Source organism: Schistocerca piceifrons, chromosome X (genome assembly GCF_021461385.2).
Source record: "Schistocerca piceifrons isolate TAMUIC-IGC-003096 chromosome X, iqSchPice1.1, whole genome shotgun sequence".
In the NCBI taxonomy this organism is placed as follows: domain Eukaryota; kingdom Metazoa; phylum Arthropoda; class Insecta; order Orthoptera; family Acrididae; genus Schistocerca; species Schistocerca piceifrons.
Window position 1 is genome coordinate 282,885,386 of NC_060149.1, and position 9,515 is coordinate 282,894,900.

Below are 9,515 nucleotides of genomic sequence, written 5' to 3' on the forward strand. Positions count from 1 at the left end.
ATAAGGATAACTGCAAGGTGCTGGCACAGTATTTCTCAGAACTTCTGAATTTCCCAGAACCCACAGAGAGATTTCCGGAGGAAGAACCGACAGAGAAGCACACACACTCTCTACCCCCCGACACAAGAGGAGGTCCACAGACACATCCTCAAACGCAAAAACAATAGAACATCTGGTGGAGACGGTATAGTGGCCGAACTACTGAAAAACCTCGGACCAAACTCACTTAGAGAACTCTCACAGATTATCACAGACATGTGGACATTAGAAAAGCTGCCAGATGACTGGAAATACACAATGATTCATCCATTATGTAAAAATGGCGACTACACAGACGCAAAAAATTACAGGGGCTATCCCTACCACAAATCACATACAAGATCCTTTCAGCATGCCTATTCAAAAGGACACAGGACTAGCTGGAACACAAGATCGGCGAGTACCAGGTGGGCTTCTGACCTGGTCAATCCTGTGCAGAACAAATCTTCAACTTGAAGACTACGCTGAAAATCAAAGCCCTCAGAAATACTCTGGGCATATGCACTTTCCTTGACTTTAAGAAAGCATATGACTCAGTTGACCACCAGTCATTGTTAAACATCCTAGATGAACAATGTTTGGACAACAAGACACTGCAACTGATCAAACGGACACTGAAAAACATGACATCAAAAGTTAAATTTAGGGGGGGGAGAGGGGGGGGGGGGGGAATCTCTGAACCCTTTAAGATTAGGACAGGTGTTCGTCAAGGTGATGGCCTCTCACAACTCCTCTTCGACCTAGTATTGGACAAAGTCATTAAAGAATGGGAGAAAGAGCTGAAATTACAAGGATACTGGAAGGCAGTGCGACTAGGACGACTCAATTATAACCTGGAAGTTGGCTGTTAAGCCTTCGCAGACAACCTGGCACTATTTGCAGACAACAAAACCACAGCAATCAGGCAGGTAGAAGCATTCAAAGAGTGCGCAGAAAAGTTAGGCTAGAGATCTTGTCCCAAAAAACAAAGTTCCTCTGCATGAAATTCAACCTACTGAATTTAAACACAAAATGTGGCAAGATCAACAGAGTAATACATTTTAAATACCTGGGAGAAGTGTTCGAACTGACAGGAAAGGAGAAAATCATGCAGGGCACCAGGTTACTGAAGATGAAGAGAGCCTTATACAAAACACAGGGTATCTACAAGAAAAAATGACTGTCCACCTGCATCAAAATTCGTCACTAAAATACTGTAATCAAACCTGAGGTGCTATACGACTGCAAGACACTGACGCTACACACGAAGGGTGACCTAGAGAAGATCCTCACAGAGGAAAGAAAAATTGTTAGACCAAAACTCACAGATGAAGGGTACAAGCTACACTTCAGAGACACCACAGAGAAGTTGTCCAACCTTGCAGCAGACATAAGAAAAAGGCGACTAAAATTTTACAGGCACATCAGCAGACTACCACAGACCAGACTCACCAACAGATACATACAGAGGCTCAAAACCACTACACCTTGGATGGCACAAATCAAAATTGCTCTGGAAAAAGCACAGGTAGATTCAGACAAAAGCGTCTATAGACTCAAAATACACAAGTGGGAAGTAATGTCAGAGAAGACAGCACCTAAAGACCAAAGTGGACCAAAGAAAGGAAGAGGGCCTTTAGCGAACGAATGAAAGAGTACTGGAAGAACAGGAAGAACAAGTAGTCATAAATGCTTCATGTGGTCTGATAAAGGCTGGTAACATATGTAATAATAATAATAATTATTATTATTAATATAACAGGATGAGAGACACACATTGGTTACAACAGTTCTTCAGTTTATATAGCTCAGTCTTCCGTTTTTAAACATTCTGAACAAATAACATTTTCATGTTTCAATCTGAGATATCTTGTACATTTGCAGCAGCTGTACTCATGGCAAATGTGTCTTGTGCAACTGTAGACAGCACACAACTTGTCACACATGTCTTTGCCCCCTTTCATTGTGTTAAACATGACTATCGTTTCTGCTTTGACTGTCTCCATGTCAACACTGTCATCATGGTGAAGACTGGATACTAGTACAACATTTTTGCCTTTCTTAGGAATATTTGATACAAGAGTGTGAGATTTTCCAAAGGCAAACATATTTGAACCCTTTTGATGCTTGCTTGACTTAATAAATTCAAGTGGCAATTCCCAATCCCCCCACCCTCCTTTTTTTGTCTAATAAAGTTAGCCAAAAATCATTTTTCAGAATTTCAGCCAACTGAACACTGGTAAACCAGTTATCCACTGTGGTGTTCCTGCCAGTTCCATTGATGGAGGTGCACAGTCCCTGAACTACAGCAGCTAGATTATTACTTACATAATGTGGTCTCTCTGGTTGCATTCCAACATACACTTCCATACCAATAGTGTAATATGTCGTGGCGTTGCAAAGAGGAAATATTTTTGTTCCATATTTGTTCAGTTCGTTAGGTATATACTGTCTAAACTGACAACTGGCTTGAAATCTCTCATGACTTCTCATGTATTGTGATGTATGCAAAAAGAGTATACACTGTTTTGATATTCTGGACAAATATGTCAAAAATATTTCTTGTTGGAGCTAACTTGTCATATTTCAGTCTTTTTTTCTCTTGTTAACTTGTCGTTAAACTGCAGAGATCTGAGGAGAAAGTGAAATCTAGATAGTGACATGGTGAGCCTGAAAATTTCTACCCCTCTGCCATCAGTCATCCACAGATCGTCTGCATTTAGATGGTTAGACTTCACCATTCCAGCCAGATATTAGAGCTTGAATTTCACTTGCATTCATAGTGTAGCAGTCCCGGTCTGTGGAAAATTTACCTCTATGGGAATCGATAAACAGGTTCATGCTTTCTACTATTGTGCTGATAATATCATCAGTAAGAAAGTGCTTTCAAATTTCAGTTTACATTTTCAGATGTTATACAGCAGGCCTTGCACCAGGAAAATGAGTTGTTATATTTTTGGACCTGGTTTTCACATTTTTTGGAGGTACATGTTTATTTCACTTCATAATCTGATCTTTTTCAACATATACTGGACCATCTGTGATGTCAATGGCATCTTCACAATCAAGACTCCTCTTGTTGTGTATCTGAATTCTCAGATTGCTCCTCTACCTCATCTACACTTTCTTCTCATTAGCCATCATAGTCACCTTCCTGATCACTCTCTGTCAGAACCTCAGCAAGACACTTTCTAATTCTTTCACACACACTTTCATCTGCATCCATTCTGCAAAAAATATATAAATAAAATAATTAACTAACCTGGATCTAATTATACAATGTAACTAATAGATGGTAACACTTCAATAATAAGAAATCCCTTGAGAATTAACAGTAATATGGCCATAATGGCTTAGCTTTTACTGATACTCCTAAAGACAACACCGCAAATTACACAGAACGCTGTTGCTTGCGTGGGACTGTGAATCCACAACTGTTGACCATTTCACTACTGCTACTCAAATACAAACGAAAAAAAGGAGTAATGTAGTACTGCTGATTGTAGGAAGGTACACAGGTTATGTGATTCCTAGGCCCAACAAGATTAAAATGATGAAAAAAAAAATTCATCCATGCAGACTAACAGTTTGTGTGCAACTACTGCAGGGTTAACTGGCATGACACATATGTAACTGTATGATCTGCCCTGTCCATTTCCTAATTTAATACACAGCTGAGCACATGGTCACTCACTTTACATGATAGGACAAACTCCTTTTGTGATTGGGGAAAACTAATATTGATCCATGTGTTAACATCTGCTTGGACTGGTTGAACACATCAGTGCATGTTTGTACTCCACCGGCTACTGAAATTTCATTCCTTTCTTCAGTAGATGAGTGAGCAGTAATGCTATTTCTGCAAATTTTGGTACAAACTTTCAGTAATGATTCACCAGGAAAATAAAGACTGCAACACTTTTTCATACACAGTGTTGGAAAATACTGTGTGGTTTTCATTGTCTTGGGGTCCGTCTGGACTCCATGACTAACTAAATTTTCTAAACACTGTACTTCTTCCAGTGCAAAGAGACTGTTCCAGACTGAGGATAAGGTGTGCCATACGCAGCTGCACAAACACTTCAAACAACCACAATAAATGCTCTTTCATGTTACTGGCAAAGACAATTGCATCATCTAAGTACACCACATATTGTCTAGGTTTTAATATCTGAAATATCTTGTCCAATAGCCACTGACATGTGGCCAGTTGTTATAACCAAGAATAACACGATAAATATATCACTGTTCAATGGTGTATTGACACAACACTAATACAAATAATTCTGTTACCAAGCACCAAGTTATAACTGAACACATTATGGAAAATCATGTAAATTGATGGTGGTTATACCAGTGTCCAGAAACTGCAAATTCAGAATTCCAGCAAAGTCACTACTCTGTTGACATACTTACCCTGGCGAATGTTGAAGTCCAAGTTCCAGTATAGCATCCAGAGTATAAGTCCAGAGCCCAGCCAAATGAACAACAAACAGCAGGTCCGCCACAGTGTAGCACTCCCGAGTTGTCGAGTAGGACATAGCATGATGAGAACTGGCTTGTAGACGTCAGTAATGGCATTACATAAGGCCCCATAGCTAATGGAGCCAGCGGCTGGGATCGCTGTATATTGTGGATGGCCAATCACTGAGTGTTATGGGTGGCCAATTGCTGTGGTTTGAAGTGTGTGCACACAGAGGCATCCTGTGATGTTAGCAGCAGGCTGCACACAGAGAATTGTGGCCATCAACGTGTTTCATGGCCACACATAATGGAGCACTCCACTGCTCAGTGCACAGCTTTAATAGTGTTAGATACCACACCCCTTTCCCCTTGGGGAAGCATCTGCTGCGAATGAACCATGGGGTCCTCCTCCGAGTCTTCAGCATCATTAGTGACTCAGGGCACAGGAGCATATGGATGATAACACCCCAGCTGGTCTCAGCAACAGAGCAGGAGGAGCCAGTGGCACGTCTTCATCTTCATCTGGAATTACTCATGCTTGGTGACCAGGCGACATCTCGTAGTCTTGGAAGGGCAGCCTTTGGGACTGGGTCACGTCTGGGATAAGTTGCTCTTGTTGGGGTGTGGTGTTAGTCAGCTGACTGTGTGCAGAAGGTATGTGTAAGTCTGGTGTTATGTGGCTTGGGGCAGGATGGGAACTAGGTGACCCGTAACGATGGTGCAGAGAGGAGGACGGAAAGGACTAGGTGGGGACAAAGTTGATTGGTATATAGCAGAACCTCCTGGTCTGGAAGCTGCACCCTGAAAACCTTCTGGCACTGGTGCTGGATGATTGTTCCTGGAATCCAGGCTGCTTGCCGGCCAAATCCTTTCACCCACAACAAGGTCCCAGGGCGAAACTTGGAAGCTGGCAATGGTGGTGCTGCCCATGGTGTCAGCATGAGCAGGCTCAGGAGGGTCCAGGGCTGCCAGTCTTGGAGAAGTTCCACAGGACTTGTGTCTCCAGTGGGTGTGGACCTGTAACTGCTCAGAAAAAAAGTTAGTGATGCATCGGAGGAGTGATCCTGGAGTTACTTCTTCATCTGAGTTTTGAAAGTGTGGACCCATCAGATTGTGGATAGAAGGGGGGCATTGGCACGTGACAAATGCCATGCTGGGCACAGAAATCACAAATCTCCTCACTATGGAACTGTGGACCATTGTCAGTTATGAGCATTTCTGGCAAAACATCAGTCACAAAAATTGTTTCTAAGGCTGTGGTGGTGTTGGTGGTTGACATGGCACTGTAGCAAACATTGTATGAAAATTGTGAGTAGGCATCAATCACTATCAAGAACATGCCATTAAACACTGGCCCTGCAACATCAATGTGTACCCACTCCCAAGGCCGAGCACATGGTGGCCAATAAGCAAATGAATGACGTGGGGCTCTCTGCTGGCTTCGGCAGGATGGACATATTTGGATGAGTCGTTCAATTGCCTCATTCAGGCCCAGCCAGTAAGTGAACCTGCAAGCCAAGAGTTTAGTTCTGGATACCCCACAAGTGACCTTGATGCAATAGTTGCAGGATGTGCCAATGTAAAGAATAAGGAGTGACTACTTGTGAGTGTTCCACATTGGAAACAAGTAGAATTACTTTGCTGATCAGCATGAGCTGATGGAGGACATTAAAGGAGGGACAGAATGCCTCGGAAGCCTTGGGCAGCTGTCATTCAGGCCATCCACAAAGCATGTAACTCCGCACTTTTTGAAGTACCTCGTCATTACCGATTGCAACTGTGACCCAGGAGCTGGTAACGGAAAAAAAAAAATTACAGTGGCTTCTGCTTCTTCGCCTATGTGAAAACACAGAATTTCTTCTTTGTTGAACTCTGGATTGGGTCCCCATGGGAGGCAGAAGAGGGCATTAGCATTGACATGTTCAGTCACATTGTGGAAGTGAATCTCATACTGGTAGTGTGCCAAAATCAAAGCCCAGTGCAGGAGACAGTGAGCAGTCCTGTCTGGAATCTTTGCTGCTGGATTGAATAAGATGAGCCGTTTATGGTCTGTGAAAAGGTGAAACTTTGTGCCAAAAACAAAACTGTGAAATTTCTTTAATGTGAAGATGATAGCTAGTATTTCTTTTTCTGTTTGGGAGTACCTGCACTGGGTGCCAGTCAATGTTTTTGATGCAAAGGCCGCAGGGTGCTCAGAGCCATCCGCCTCCTTGTGTACCAGGACCACTCTGAAGCCTGTATCAGATGTGTCTGTTGCAATGACTATCTGTTTTGTTGGATCAAAACCTGCGAGGCTCAGAACTGTCAACAACTGGGATTTCAGCCTGTGGAAGATGCACTTGCAAGCAGGTGTCCACTGGAAAGACACCCCTTTTTCTGCAAAACTAGGACAAGGGGACAGTTTTTGTTGCTGCTATGAGTAAGAACTTTTGATAATACAATATGTTCCCCAGAAAGGAAGGACGTTGCTTAAGCATTGTTGGTCTGGGAAGTTTGATCATGGCTTTGACACGTTTATCCAGAGGATGAATGCCTGAACTGGAATGATGTGGTCGGGGTATTCAATCTCATGCTGGAAAAAATAACATTTTTCTTCTCTGCATTTTAAGCTAGCCTCCCTTGAGATGCTAAATAAAGATTTCAGATTGTGAAGGTGTTCAAAAATGGTTCAAAGCACTATGGGACTTAACATCTGAGGTCATCAGTCCCCTAGACTTAGAACTACTTAAACCTAACTAACCTAAGGACATCACACACATCCATGCCCAATACAGGATTTGGACCTGTGACCATAGCAGCAGCACAGTTCTGGACTGAAGCACCTAGAACCGATCAGCCACAGTGGCTGGCTGTGGAGGCGTTCCTCCTTGGTTCTCCCTGTTACAATGATGTCATCTAAAGAATTAATCCACCTGTCCACTTTGAGAGCTAATTGTTCCAAAAACCATTTAAAAATGGCAGGGGCGCTTGCTATCCCAAACATTAGGTGTTTCAAATGATATAGTCTGTGTGGCATGTTAAGTGTAAGAAACTGTTGAGAGTCTGTATCAAGGGAAGTTGTAGGGATGCATTCATGAGATCTCTTTCAGATAAGAAGTTTCCACCTTTTAATGTTGACATTAATTCTTCTGGCTTCAGAATCATATATATCTCAATCTCTGCCTGGACACTGAAAGTCACTTTAAATTGCTGCACAAGCAGATCTTCCCCTATGGCTTTTGCACTATGACTAATGGGGTAGCCAATTGACTAGAAGGAATAGGTTCTAGAACTCCAATTGCAGTTAGGCGATCCAGTTCTTCCTTTACTTGGTCTCTGTGAGCTAACAGAACTGCCTGGGCTTGAAAGTACCAAGGATGTGCATTATGTTTCAAGGCAATGTGTGCCTCAAAATCCTTAGTGGTCCTGAGTTCTGGGATGAACAAGTCCTTATAGTCCTGGCACAGTGTCTCTGTGTCTGAGTATGGAACAGCTTCAGGCACCAAATTCACAGAATCATCTATTGAAAATCCAAATGCCTGAAAGGAGTCAAGTCCAAACAAGTTCTCAGTGGAATCACTGTTAATGAATAAGAAGGTAATGTGGCAGGTGACATTATGATATCTTGTTGGCAGTTCGACTTGGCCATGTTCTGGGATGGTATGTTTATTATAGGCCATTAGATTTCTCTTTGTTTCTTGTAAGAGAGGAGCTCCAAGTTTCAAATAGGTACCATAATTCAGAATGCTCATGGCTGTACCAGTGTCTACTTGTAATTGACCTGGTTTATCTGCAATTTGCACTTCTATGAAAAGCTTATTTGAGGTCTCCTGATGGTCTATGGCAGCTATCAAATTAATATCCATCTGGTGGGCAAGAGGCTGTCTTGCCTGACGGGTCTTATGACATATAGAAACTAAATGGCCATTGGCAGAACAGTTTTGGCAATAGGCCCATTGGTCAGGATAGTCTTCATGTTTATGTTTTCTGAAACAATACAGACATGACGGCAAACGTTCCGATACCCAAGACCAGCTTGATCAGCTCGAGTGGGATGGGGGACATGGTTGGTTAATGGTAAGGCATCCCTGCCTGTGCTGCTGCTATGTCCAAATCACCATTAGTGTGGCTATTAGCTGCTGGCTCAGATGTATTTACATTAATAGCTGCTATGTTCATCCACATCTCCAGTTTCTTGCCTGCTGCTTGGATCACTTTGAAGTTTTGTGCTAAGTCCAAAACTTTGTCTAATGATGTGTCTTTGAGTTGAAGCACATTGTGCTAGAAATCCCTGTCTAGAGTATCCCAGATGATCGTGTCCCTGATCAGTTCTTCTGCATAGGACTTCTGCATAGAATCCTCTAAAGCCTCATCAAGGGAAGCAAAAGCTGGCACATGCTGTGTTGCTTGCATCTGCAGTAAACTTTGAAGAAGTGGTTGGAGGGTATTCAGTAGCACTTTCTGGTTCTCATCCTGCTGATGAATAAGTTGCGCGAGTAGAGCTTCCAATGTAGATGGTTGCTGGCTCATCGCCATTTTATTGTGTTATAACCAAGAACGACACTATAAATATATCACTGCTCTACAGTTTATTGACACAGCACTGATACAAGTAATTCTGTTACCAAGTGCCAAGTTGTAGCTGAACACTTTATGGAAAATTATATAAACTGATAGTGATTATACTAATGTCCAGGAAGCACAAGTGAAATGCAGAAGTCTGGTGAAATCACTAGTCCACTGAAATACTAAGCCTACTGAACATTGAAGTCCAAGTTCCAGTATAGCATTCGGAGTCTAAGACCAGAGCACAGCCAAATCAACACCAAACAGCTCCACCACAGTGTAACACTCCTGAATTGTGGAGTAGAACATAATGGAAATGGAAATGACCATTTGGCATCATTGGCCGGGAGGCCCCTTATGGGGCAGGTCCGGGCACCTTGGTGGAAGTCTTATTACATTCGATGCTACATTGGTCAATGGAGATGAAATGATGATGAAGACAACACAACACCCAGTCCCTGAGCAGAGAAAATACCCAACCCCGCTGG